This window comes from Haemaphysalis longicornis, unplaced genomic scaffold, assembly GCF_048455015.1.
Source record: "Haemaphysalis longicornis isolate Haplotype H1 unplaced genomic scaffold, Haemaphysalis longicornis Haplotype H1 scaffold_3, whole genome shotgun sequence".
Taxonomy (NCBI): Eukaryota; Metazoa; Arthropoda; class Arachnida; order Ixodida; family Ixodidae; genus Haemaphysalis; species Haemaphysalis longicornis.
This window is the reverse complement of record NW_027526335.1, coordinates 154,314,499-154,328,563: the sequence shown is the minus strand read 5'-3', so window position 1 is coordinate 154,328,563 and position 14,065 is coordinate 154,314,499.

Here is a 14,065-nt window from a genome sequence, read left to right as displayed (position 1 = left end):
TAAATCGAAATTTTTAGATCTACGAGCCGTATGTGTAGTCCCAACAATAATGCTGGCAACCATGACATACAGTAGCACGGCCACATACTTTTGTCAGCATGCGAAATGAGCGATAGTTCAAAACTTGTCCCCAGCTTAAAAAAGTGTGAATCTCAGGCTTTCTTATTCCTTCATGTGTTTTTTAATTCAGCAGTACTTTGCACGAAGGCGCCATCTGTTGGGGTGGACGATGGGTAGAATCTGGCATCACGTTGTGGAAGTCGGAAGTTCTATTCTCCCCGGGCGTGTACTTTTTTTTAAGCTGCCGTTGGCGTATTTGGAAACTGAAATAGAATATTTTGGCCGAACAAATGCCCCTGAGTCAGGCAGAATCGTCAAATCTCATTCACTGGGTCTGTTTACTGAACGCTGCTGTTGATTCTGGGCGTGGAAGCTCAGTTAGCCACTCTGAGAGCAACCCAGCGGTTGCGGGCGGCGTTGGGGGCGGCGTGTCTTAAAAAAATTTCAAAATAATGTTTAAAATACATATACAATTTAACCTCATGCAAATACTTGTGTTAAAAGGTTTTCAATAAGTGAATAAACGTTTCAGCAGTTACAGTAGCTGCTAGGTTTGCAGGTAACGTGACCGGGACACATATTGTAGTGTCAAGTTTAGACACTACGAACCGCCACCCTTCCTATTTCAGAAAGTTTGCTGCCAAATTGAAATTATTTCCGCCAATTTGTTTATAAATTGCTTGTGGTTGCCGGGCTATATAAAACGCTGGCTTTCATATGAGCTAGAGAACATATACGCGACAAAAATCGGTTGTCCGTCCCTTTAAAAACCGAATGGCAAGGCATTCTCAAATCAAGTAGTATTTGCACATTTCTATTGTGTCCCCATGCTCGGACTCCAGTACACGCAAGTTTCTTTTGCTGCGAGAAAAAGAACTCATATACAGTTAAACTTGCATCGACCGCAGACATTCACCATCTTCTGTGGTCTTGCCGTGGCCTCCAACGTTCCCGACAGCAAGTATAGTGTGGGACTCAACCCAGGCCGGCCTCCCGACTACAGACGCTGGCTCTTCGGGCCGTATCACCGGAGCCTTTTAGACTTTCTTAGTGAAAACTTCCTGTTTACGTACATTTAAACACACTGGCCTCCACAGTTTTATGCTGCAGAGCAAACTTTCGCAATTAAAAAAAAAACCTTCATATAACGAAGTAGAAAAAAAATTCGAAATTTTTCGTTACATGCAAGTTTTCGTTACATGCAGGTTTCCAGTTAAGGCTAGCGTGAATGTAGTAGAAACGAAGCCAAAGTGCTAGACATAAGTCCGGGTGAGCCCTTCAAGGATTTACTTCACAGTGAAAAACTGCGGGATTTCCGCCTGCTGTGTTCCCACGAGCTTAGTCACTACATGGCTCTCCATAGACGCAAGGTCACTTACGCCCGCATTCACAAACGTAACTTAAGCATCACATTTGCTTTTGACACTTGCAGGTGCCTTAACGCTTTCAGGGACGAAAATTGTGCTGAAGGAATGCCTTTTGGCGTATTTAATGCTCTTTTCCGCACTCAAATTTCGTGAAAGGGTGCTAGCTGGGATACTGTACAGGGTGGCGACGTTGTTCTTTCTCGCCGGCGGAGACGGCATTTAAAATTGCGAGCTTGTGCTGGAAAGACAAACTGGCAGCAGAAATCATCACCTACGAACCGATACCACAGATAGCTGTAGATACGCGCGACTTGACGCCGACAGGCAGGTCTGGCACCTAACCGACACCGTTACCACACGTAGAAACACATGATAGTTTGCGGTGCGGGCAAAATTCGCGAAATTGGTGCATTTCTCCAACCGCTTTTCTATAAAAAGTGCAAACAACACTGTATCGTCAGCGTAGCGAATTCGTTGCATCAAGGTTAACCGTCGCACGCTTTCGTTAAAAGGAGGTCTCAAACACATGGGTTTAAATGGGGCTGGAAATGAGGAATTGAAAAACTTCGTTAAATCCGGGAATTCGTCATATAGAGGTTCGTCACATCCAGGTTTAACTGTACAGTAATACCTCGTTTATTCGAACTCGCATATGTCGTTAAATCGGCTAAGTCGAAATTTTCTGCGGCACCGAACCATTTCCTATACGTCCCATCTATTCGTTGCCCTTTATTTCGATGTATTTTTGGGACAAACTGCGGATATCTCGAAATCTTGATTGAGAGTGGAACGAAAATTTCGCCGCCGCGGACCGTCTGACAAGATTCGCGCGATGCTGCCGCGACTAAGTCCCTCGATTTTTTTTTTTTTTTTTTTGCTGGTTTACCCGCGCATCCCACAAAGCCGATGTTTTCCCCGAATGTGAAGTCTGAGCCTAGAGGCATATCAACTTCGTCAAGCAACCCTGTGACACGTCATGTAACGGTAGAGACATGCGCAGAGGTGCAGTGTATTAGAACATAGAGATGTGTCGTGCGAGAAAAAACCCAATGGAGAGCGCGGGTCCCTTTTGCGATGAGAAAACTTGTATGGAGCGCAGGCGATATAACGTTGAGTGCAGCGGCGGGGGCGATCGGCTCATGCAATGCGTCAAGCAGCTAGGGGACTCCTTATTAGGCCCGAGTGCGACCGCAAATCAGACCAGCATTACGCAGTTCTTTTCTGCCAAGAAAAATTCCAGTGCCACAAAACCCAGCCGGTGAATCTCTCTTGTATGTTTTTTTTCTGTTTCAAACCTTTATGATAAAGCAAGATTGGAAGCAGCTGTTGAAGAGCTTGTAAGTAGTAGCGCCTTTTTTTTTTGCAAAGAACTCGATATTTCATGGAATTTTGCGCCGCTTTGCTTCTCTAAAAAATCCGCTCATCTCGAAATATTTCCCGGTTTTTACAACTTCGATTTAACGAGGTATTACCGCATTTATAGCTCGTTTACCGACGCTTGTGTACCTGCAGACAATTTGGTGAAACACTTACAGCCTTCTCGCTTGGACGCCCCTTTGCAGGATGCAACACACACGCAAATCTGAGGTCGCCATCAGCTAAGGTGTGTTCCCAAGAAATGACGCGAAAAAGATCGATCCCACAAATGAGAAAAAGGAACGAGCTGCCCGGGTGTGCCGAGATTGCTTCGTATGCAAAAAGGCTTTCTTTCTTTCTTTCTTTCTTTCTTTCTTTCTTTCTTTCTTTCTTTCTTTCTTTCTTTCTTCTTTCTTTCTTTTTTTTTATTTCGTTCTTTGTCGTACCCCTGTCCAGTTTTGTCCATTGTTTTCCTGTTACCTATGCCCTGTGGCAAAACGGCAAAACGGCGAAAAAAAAAATTAAAGGCTGATGCTTCGTGCGCAGTGCCACAAAAAACGTCGTGTTTGTTTCGTGTGGCGAGCCAGGAGAATACTGTGCATCGAGTGTGACGTCTCTGCAAGTTGTTGTTGATCTTCGCCCAGAGAAAAACAAAAATACGTTGCCCGTGGTGGGGCGGGAAATGCATTGGAAACGACTCGTGCGGGGAAGGCCGACCGCATCGGCTCGGTGGCAGGCCTTTGCGGCGTCTCGCCGCAAGGCTGCGGGTTTTCCATGGCTGTATACGACTCCGGACGCACGGCAAGCAACAAACTAAGTCTAAACGTGAAAACATTGAGTGAAGAAACAAAATTTCTAGAGTTTAGTTGGAAGGGGTAATGTGCAGTGACGTGTATGCGGTATACATTAAAGAGGCGACATGGTAACGGCGTTGTTTTTAACCCTTTTGGTCCTGAATTTTATTATTTCAAGCGAAAATTGTTTTTTCTGTGTGGTTTTGTACAAATTTAGACCTCAGGAGCACAGAAATTAAAGCTTACGCAAATGGTGCACGTTTTTATTAATTTACAGGCACGACAATTAATTAGATTATTAGGCAATTAAATTTTTTTTCAAGTAAAAAAGATTTTTTTTCTTTTTGACGTAAAACCTATACCACCGTAATCTTACAGAAAAAAAATATGAAGCTGATAATCCAAGTATTTAGCGATTTATAGACATTTTGTCAAACCGGAATTTCGGTTTCCTTACCCGCCCCGTCGTCATGCCCTGTGTCCACTGAAGCTACTTCTGTTTCATATCGTCCAGCCCCGCGGAAACTCAACAACGGTGATGTTTATCGCAGCAGGCACCATTAAACACCGGTCGACCCGAAAACTAGCAGTTTTCGTTTTGTTCTTAAGGTGCTAGAGGACATTATGTGTTGTGTCGTCAAATGACGATGCCAGGGCCGAAAGGGTTAAGCGAGAGCTGTCTTATTGGCACCGATGGCGTTCTCTCAAAAAACTAACGCATTTCCCCATAAACCGGTTGCTCGACCGAAACGCTCTCATAAGATCTCTGGACACACTGCGCATGCCTGAAACCGGGCTTCTATTGTGTCAAAAGGGTTACTTGAAAGTCGCGAAAAAGAAACGATTCTAGATAACAGAGTACACGCATCGATCATGATGATATAGCTCAATAGTACACCCGTATCTCATAAACCACGTATCAGTGCACATTTAGATTGTTCGTAGGTGCGTTTACTTAGCGCACGAAAAATCCTCGCAAGGGTTGGTCTTCGTTTAGGATTTGAGTGTTTTAAAAGATTTTACGATCGATTGGACGCACTTGCATCGAAGGTTGGACGCACTGTTAGCTTTCGCGCTTCCCTCTACTTTTTATAGCAAGGAATGGTATTTTTTTTAACCCTTGCTAAGCATTAACAGGAAATTGAGTTGATAAACTACGGATATATTTTTCTTACAGATAGAGATCTGCGGGACTCCCCGCTGTCGCCATCTTTAGAATAGCAGCAAGGATGTGTTCAGGGCGTTTCTTCACGGCAACAAAAATCAAGAAACGTTGTTTGGCTGATGCTATCATGCTCACGTGCATCGTTTTTGCTTGCGTCGAGTTGTCAATGCGTTCACGCTGCAAAGGCTCCTGCGTATGCCCGGTCACGCAATAGGGAATACCATCGAACGACTATGGGGCAAGACAGTTCCGTGAATTGGGTTTGGAAATGAAGCGACAGACCGGCCGATTAGATTTCACGCGTGGTTGCGTTAAATGGCTACCCTCTTAAAGAAAGTTAGGAATAGGCGCTAACGCTAATTGAGGCTACGGAATCATCCAGGATATTATCCGTCGTTTAAACATGCGTGCGTGTGTAGCTGAAGGCCAACAGCGCCAGCAGCACGTATACTTCCGATACAGATCGCTGGTGTTTGAAAATAAAACCTGTTGCTTACCGCTGCAATAGGTTGCTGTTCGGAAATCTTGGCGCAGAGTGTGGAAAAGTTTGCGAAGCTCACAACAAAGCTATCAACTGAAATCTCGGAGGTAGCGATGACTGCATATCAAGGTCAGGCGCAAGGCTGATTCGTCCTGCGCAATGCCACGGCCGGTAATTTCAAAATTCCCGCCTGAGACATGCACGTAAATGCGGCGAGCAAGTAAAGTTCGAAAAGGCGGTGTGTCCGCCAGTTACGATTTCAGTCAGACAACAAGAAATAAATGGACGGGAAAAACTATTCGAATTCGTAAAAGCAAAAGGAGAGCACAATTTGCTACAGTAAGCTTTATAATGAAGAAAAGTGTTGTTCGCACCGATGGGTAACAGACAACGAGTCACGCTTGAAACGTGTTTTGTCCTACACATGACAACTGAGTTATGTTTTTAACCTAACACAAATCCCCCCTTGCTGTGTGCGGATGCAATTCAGTGTTATTTTGTGATGTGGAAAATAAAAATGGCTAAGACGTATCTTCCATTTGCGATGATGGTTTCACTTATTGAAGGTACTGCAATTGAGTCACTGAACAAGTTCAAGCAATTGTGCCTAGTGTATACGCGTGGCTGTTGTTGACCGTGTGGGAATTGAGTGAATACGGGAGTAAAGACTTGAAGTATTCATGAATGAAGTCCTGGAGTGATTGAGTGAATGCGTGAGTTCAAAATAATTGAGTGAGTGGCTCATTTGGTAATTGTATACGTGATTGAGTGATTAAGCGGTTGCGAGAGTGGTTAATTATTGAAGTGACTGAGGAAGCGATTTATTATTGAGTGAGTGAGGGAGTGAGTGAGAGAGGGAGGGAGAAAGGGAGCGAGTGAGTGAGTGTTGTCATCTGGTGGGTCTGTAGTGGTGAAGGACTCGCCGTCAAAGGCCCCGCCCTGGACACAGCATGCATAATGGTGTTTGCGTATCAGAAGCGTATATGCGAACTTTCTTTAAGCCCAGGGTTCGTAGAAGCGCGCCGGATAACGACTATCCGGGTACGCAAAAAATGTTTCCTAAATTGACTTGCGGGTATTTACCGAAGAACGCCAAATTAGGCGCCTTCGGGAAATACGAGGTCGCTGAATACGTCCGCGTGTATACGGTAAACAATGAAGGTTCATCTGGCAGCCTGCCATAACGCAGATGTATGAGGCGTGTTCGGTAGCCACACGGCTTTTTCAGCGGTAGAGCACTTCCATATACGTTGAACCCGAATTGAAAAGGGTAATAGAACATGCCCTGGGCTTCCAGTGAATCAAATACTTCCGAAAATAGTTGGTAAAGAGCCAAGTAAAGATAATCAAGCATTTCGAGTATTATGCATGAAATACAACTGCCGATGATTGGAGCCAGGACGCAGAGCGACGATCTCTACTCTGTAACCTCATACAGGAGCTTTAGTGGAATCTCCGGCATAGCGGAATCAGCTACGTCTGGTTACCGGAGGCAAGGTGACGATAGCGGCATATGGATTTTCGTGGAGAGGAAACCAACTCCGCACAGAGTGGCGTTCGCTCTGAAGGCCACTGGAATGAAGTGTATTCTCCCTCTCTCTCTCTCTCTCTCTCTGGCATTTACAGCACCCGCGATGACAAGTGAAAGGGGAAAAAGAAAGAACGCAGATGCAGGGATACGCAGTTATGGGTTAAAAATAATAAGTGGGGCTAGAAATGCTGCAGACAGTAAAGGGTCCACTACTGGCATTTTGTGAGTAACCCTGCATGTGCATAATGTAATTAGGGCAAAAAGTTCGTTCACTCGAGGGTCATACAACAGTAATCATTAAAGCAGCGCAGTCAGCCTGTGGTTGAGACAATAACAAATGGAGATGATGCTCGGCTTCCCTTATGAAAAATCGCAGAGTCATGAAGCTGCCGGCTCTTAATTACACGAATACCCAGAAATGGAAGCATGGGTACCGCAATGTGTTCGTATTAAAAATGTGAACACTTAGGGAAAAAGGCAGCTGGGGGAAGTGTATCATCATCATCCTCATCATCATCATTATCATAATCATCATCATCATAATCATAAACATCACCATCATAACCACCACCATCATCATCATCATCATCATCATCATCATCATAAGCCTACTCAGGTCCACTGCAGGGCGAAGGCCTCTCCCACTAACCTTCAACCATTCCTGTCCTGTGCAGCTGGGGTCCCCACTTTACCCCAAAATTTCTTTATTTTTTCTCTCAGTTGGAATAATGAGCTTCCCCTTCTTTTAGATCCATCTCTTGGTATCCACTCGGTTACTTTAATTGTCGACTGGTACTAGGTTCGTCTCACTACATGGCCAGCCCCAGTCCATTTCTTTTTCTTTATTATGACTATGATATCTTCTACTCTAGTTTGTTCTCTGATCGAGGTAGCGCGTTTCCTGTCCCTGAGTGTTACTCCCAACATTATTCGCTCCATGGCGGCTTAAAACAACCTAAGCTTGTTTTCTAGTTGTTTAGTAAGGTGCCAAGTTTCAGCTCCGTTTGTGATCACCAGAAGTGGGCATTGTATGTAGATTTTTTTTTTTGAGTCTCCCTCCCAAGTACTGACCGAGCTCACTCCTGTGTTCTGTAAACTCATAGAACGGCTCATAAATAAGCGTATGACCCATTACCTGGAATATGTACGGCCATACTTTCACCCTGCGCAGACTGGCTTCCGCCCAAACCTGAGCACTCACGATAGCCTCTGGCTATTACGCCGAGTGATAAATCGCTCCCATCATAACCACTCTCTTCCCAACCTGATACTAGCAGTGGACATACGTAAGGCTTTTGATCGCGTCAGCCAATTCGCCATACTAGAAGAACTGGCACACGCCTACCCAAGCGCCCGGGCTCAAATCTGGATCCGCAACTTCCTGAACGCTCGTCCAATACGAATTCAAGGATCGCACCCAGGCTGGAGTCCTCGCACATACTACCTTGACCGCGGGGTACCTCAGGGATCCATACTTTCTCCGATCCTATTTAACCTCGCCATGGCGAGGGTAGCTCGAAATCTCGAACGTGACTCTGCTGCCCGCTTCACAATATATGCTGATGACGTAACCATATGGACTGAATCAGCTGACTTTTTATGCCCGGAAGACATGCAAACTGAACTCCAAGCCGCAGTAAATAGCCTTGAATGCTCCTTGGCCACTCTTGGTCTCGAATTGGCCCCTGAAAAAACCGAATTCTTACCCGTATGCGGCCACAAACCCCGTCCGCACTATACTCCTCTAACTCTTCTTCTCGCCGGTACCCCTATAACCGCTAGTTTCCAACCCATGCGATTACTCGGAATCCCGATCGGACACAAAGATAGCCCGTCAATATGGCTACAACAACTCAAACCTAATGGAAAACAATTCAACATGCCATACATCGCCTGTCGAACAAATTTGGTGGAGCAAGCCAGAAGGCGACACAAACATTAGCACAAGCTGTCGCCATTGGTACTATAGCTTACGCAGCCCAATCCTACGACCTTAACAAAACGCACATGAGAATACTTCAAAATCTGCACAGAGCCACCCTTCGCTCCATCAGTGGACTACCCAAACATACTCGTCTTGAGAACCTGCAAGCTGCAGTTGCTCTTCCCCCTTTGGAAAATATCATTCAAGAGCAAGTGCATCAATCCCTTCATAAACGCTCATTAACTCATCAAGGTGTCTCTATCATCGCCTGGGACAATCTGAAGCCGTTACAACCCAACGACATCCCACCGCCTTTGGCTCCCTGGAACCGCCCTTCTGTCACGGACTCTACAGCCACCCATCCCGTCCCGCGTAACGCCCACCCCGTCCGCGCAGCCCGCATCAACGCGCTCCGGAACAGTAAACGCCCCTAAGAAATTGATATTTACACCGACGCAAGCATAGCTAATCCACTAGTTGGCACCGCATGGACATCACCTGATCCCATACAAAAATATTGTATGGTCGGCTATAGAAAATCCTTTTTATGGTCGTCTTTAGCTATTTGGCCCAATAATCTTTAGACTTTTCTATGGCTGTCTTTAGCGATTCGTATCGCCATTCCTATGGGTGTCTTTAGCTTCTTCTATAACCGGTTCTACGGCTGTCTTTAGCTATTCTTATCGACATTCCTATGGGTGTCTTTAGGTTCTTCTATAGCCGGTTATATGGTTGTCTTTAGCTATTCGTATCGACATTCCTATGGGTGTCTTTAGATATTCGTATCGACATTCCTATGGGTGTCTTTAGCTATTCGTATTGAAATTCGTATGGGTGTCTTTAGCTTCTTCTATAGCCGGTTCTATGGCTGTCTTTAGCTCTTCTTTCGATATCGCTATGGCTATAGAAGAATCTAAAGACACCCATAGGAATGTCGATAGGAATGGCTAAAGACAGCCATAGAAATGTCTAAAGATAATTGGGCCAAATAGCTAAAGACAACCATAAGAAGGTTTTTCAATAGCCGACCATACAATATTTTTGCATGAGCTGCAGCCAGAAGAGAATCACCACTACTTGAAACACAGCGACAGCAGCAGCCGCTGAGAAATTATTAACACGCTGCCATGCCGGCATAGAGCCTTGCAGATCTCTAGAACTTGTCCTGTGGCACTTAGGTGCATTCTGTAATATATGCTCCGTGAACACTTCAGCAATATAGGGGGAGTGCGAGGTTGCGATTGCAAACACTTCGCCAGTTTTCATTCACAAAAGGCTTAAACACAGGCATACAAGGAAAGCAAAATCAAGGGGTTTATTCATCCCATTCATCACATAAATGGCTACTATCTACGCTACTTCACCACCAGTAAACAGTTGTTCACATACGCCGATCGAAAAACAGCACACGCATTCCAACACTCTGGCTCACGCTTAAGTGACTCGCTCGACAGCCACACTACGCGGCACATTCCCCGCGAGCGTCCGCCGAGACACAAATACCTACAGGTGCTGGGTAGTCCACAGAAAAGAAAGCACTCAGAAGTCGTTCATTACACTCAGTACTCAACGCAGACAGCTGCAAGTTCTGTGGCTAAAATGGAAATGCACTCTCAATAAAACAATGAAGATGGTCGCACACAATGCAATGATAAAAAAAAACGTTTTTCCAAGTTCACTCAATTAGTTCCTTGTAAGTTTTCTCAGTTCGCGAAAAAATTATTTTCATCACATCACCGCGGCCAAATCTTCACTTCTGTCTACGTTGCAGTGCCCATGTGGTGCAGGGTAGTTTAGAAAAGTATTCGTGAACACCAAAAAAAGTCCTGCATTTCTCGCACTATAGAGTCTCTTCTGTTCGTAAGATCACTCACCCTAGAGTTTTGCGTACGATGAAATTCCTGTCACAGTATCGCAGGTATCCATTTTCGCATGACTTGAAGTTGATGTTGAATTAATCGTAACACTCACCGTAAACACCGAAATTCACGACACCAAAAAGCGACACATTTGCTTGGCGTCACACCATCTACACGAGCACATTGCCGTCGAGTCGAAATTCCCAGCACCAGGCAACACGTGCCATGCCCGCGCACATGAGCAAGGAGACGAAATGTGGCTGACTGAGTACATCCAGGTATAAGCGGGTCCATCGCGATAGCAAATAGTGCGGAGATACATGCCCATCTTTCGATCTTTTTCTAACTTGTTCGCTGGTAATTATTTTTTTTTGTAAATACAAGATCGCTTAACGTTTTGTTTTCTTCATCCGAAAAAAGTTGTATCTGTTCTCAGTACTCAGGGAACATTGTCTGTCACTAGCATTGCTGCGCGCAGGAATACTAACACAGCGCGGGCCGCACGGCCGTGTCCTTCGGTACCCATCGCCAAAACCAGTATGCCAAACAAACAACAGAAAATAAAACAGGAAGCAGGGGTGTCCCCTCTACCCTTTCATCGCTTCCCAGAATTTCTTCACCGCGCCTCCTTCGGTCCGGCGTGGGTCGCTCTCCCCCTTTCTCAATGACTAATCTGAAAGTGGGGTCCGCGGGAGAAAGAATGCGGTTGTTCGCAGCTTCCACCATATTTCTGAGAGAGCGTACCGTGGGCCGCGAAAGTTACTTCCAATCTGCTTCGACGCTGTGAGGGCCGTTTTCAGAGAAGCCCGCTTTTTCACTTGACCGCGGCAGCGAAGGGCCACAGAGGAATAATTCTACGAAATTATACGTCTTTCGGTCAACGTTCATTTGAAAGCTTTGCGGACGCGCAGTATCCAAAGTTGCAACCTGAATTTGAGCGTTAATCAGTAGCTTCTGTTCATTGTACTTTTCCCGTATTGTTGGTATAATAAGTACCTAACCTTATTGAACAAATGCGCTCATATAACCGGCCGATCAACCTCATCATCGTTATCCAATCTGTGTTGTAGATGTAGCTAGGTAAATCATGAGTATATGAATTTTGCGTCATAAGTCATATTGAAACCAGCAGAATAGGATTTAATGGTTGCTCGAATTATACCTTTATAGCTAACACTTTTCGATTAGCGGCTGGAAACTTGGAGCCTTATGTTACTATGTAGTTAGCTAAAGAAGCCTTTATGGATGCAGGCTTGTAAGTTCTGTGCCAAACGCTTTCTTAATGTGGGCAAAATGTTGCCTAATTATCACACATCTAAAGGTTTACAGTTATATATTGTACTGTACCCAGCCGCAGAAGCTCTTATGGCTGCCTCACTTTAGCTTAAAGCAAATTCTCTCCAATAGCTGGCAGAAGACATCCGTATGGTTCCAAGTTTCTAGACTTAGAGCTAAAGAACGGCCCATAGCCAGCCAAATGAGCTTTTATGGCTTTCTCTCTATAGCTTTAGGACGAACTCTTTTCAATAGCTGGCAAAAGACAGCTCAATGGTTTGAAGTCTGTAGACTTAGAGCGAAACAACGGCCTATAGCCAGCCGAATGAGCTTTTATGGCTTTCTCTCTATAGCTTTAGGACGAACTCTTTTCAATAGCTGGCAAAAGACAGCTGAATGGTTTTGAGTCTGTAGACTTCAAGCTAAAAAATGGTCTATAGCCAGCCAAAAGAGCTTTGCCGTGGCTGGTCTATAGAACTAAAGCCATACATATTTCTTTAGCTGGCTACAGTTACCTGAATAGCTGAGACTCTATAGACTAAACACACTAGGATGTTCTATAATCGTCTAAAGAGAATTGTATGGTTTACAGTCTTTAGTGCAGGATCTATAAAAACTTCAATAGCTGGCTATAGCCTAATTTATGCCTTTTTATGGGTGACCATAGAGACCCATAGGCGGCCATAGCTCACCATACATTTTTCAATAGACGCCTATAAGGCATTTTTGTATGGGATCTCCCCTCCATCCAAGGCAAACGAACCCTTAATATTCCATGTGCTACCATTCTGGAAGCGGAACTCCATGCCATCATTCAAGCCATCGACTTCCTCATGTTCGACTTTCACTCCTCCGTCCCTTTACAAATACGCATCCTGACGGACTCATTCGAAGCCCTAAAGACACTACAAAGTCCCACATCCACCAATCCCATTGCCAACAAAATCCTGCATCAGATCTCCGTCCTAAAATCTAGCGGCATCCATCTTCGCATCGACTGGTCGCCTGGACACGAGGAGTCCTCACCGGGGAACCAGGCAGCTCACTCGGCTGCACGGGAGTGTATAACCTCCAGTCTTCCGCTGCTACCCGACTTGGCTCTTCCGCCTCCTGCGTCATTACCGCCAGCCATACAGATTCTACGGTACAAAAAAGACAAAAAAGACCGCCTCAAGACCCTCACTCCAACCGGCTTTTTATCTGCTCTACCCCCGCTCCCAAGATCAGCCAAAATTTTTATGAACAAATATTTTTCAAATGCTAGCTTAACCCCAGAGACATTCCGTAAATGGTACACCCCATCCCTGCCGCCTCGATGTCCCTTCTGCGCCTCCCTCACACCCGCCAATCTTCAGCACCTAATTTGGCACTGTCCAAAATTTACGCGTTACAGAAACTTCAAGCCTCCTCCAAATGCCTCCTTCTCATACATCGACCCTCGAACACTGGAACCCACCACGCTGACTTTAATTGCGCACTACTCTCTAGAACGCGGTCTAGCGCGAGCAGTTTAGAGCCGTGAGCCTGCTCTCCTCACGCCACGTGGCCTCTTCCGCCTTCGTAACGAGCCAACCAGCTTCAACTTGAACGGTTTATTTTTAAGATGTCCCAAGCCTCGAATATCCCACCCTCTACTCCCACTTCCCCCACTTGACCTAGCGTCTTCCTAATGTAATAAAGGCTATCTCCTCCTCCTCCTCTCTTTTGAGTGACAGAGGTAGCTTACTTTTCATTATTTCGGAATGCTTGCCCAGTGCTCCCAATCCTACATTTTCTGCGCCGGATTTCACTCTCGTGGTTGGCGACAGCACTAACCATCTGTCCGAGGTAGATATATTCTTTTACATCTCGCGTTTGATTTCCTAAGCTGAAGAGGACGTTTTGGCATGCTTATTCCTCATTACTTTTGATTTATATTTATTTTTAGCGCCACGGCCGTGCTTTCTTATTGTAGTTTCTCAAGCATTGTTTGCATGTGTTCTGCATTCTCAGTAAGCAAGACTATGTCGTCCGCAAGCCTCAAATGGTTCAAGTATTCCACGTTTATCGTTAATCCTATGCGTTCTCATCAAGCCTTCCAAATGCCCCCTCCAGACTTGCTGTGAATAGTTTTGGCGAGATGGTATCTCCATGCCTTACTCCCTTTCGGATTGCGAATTTACCGCTTTGCTTGGGGAAGGAAATCCTGCCTGTGCATTCCTCATATATGTTTTCTAGAAGTCTGATGTAGGTCTCCTCTCTTCCCTGGTCTTT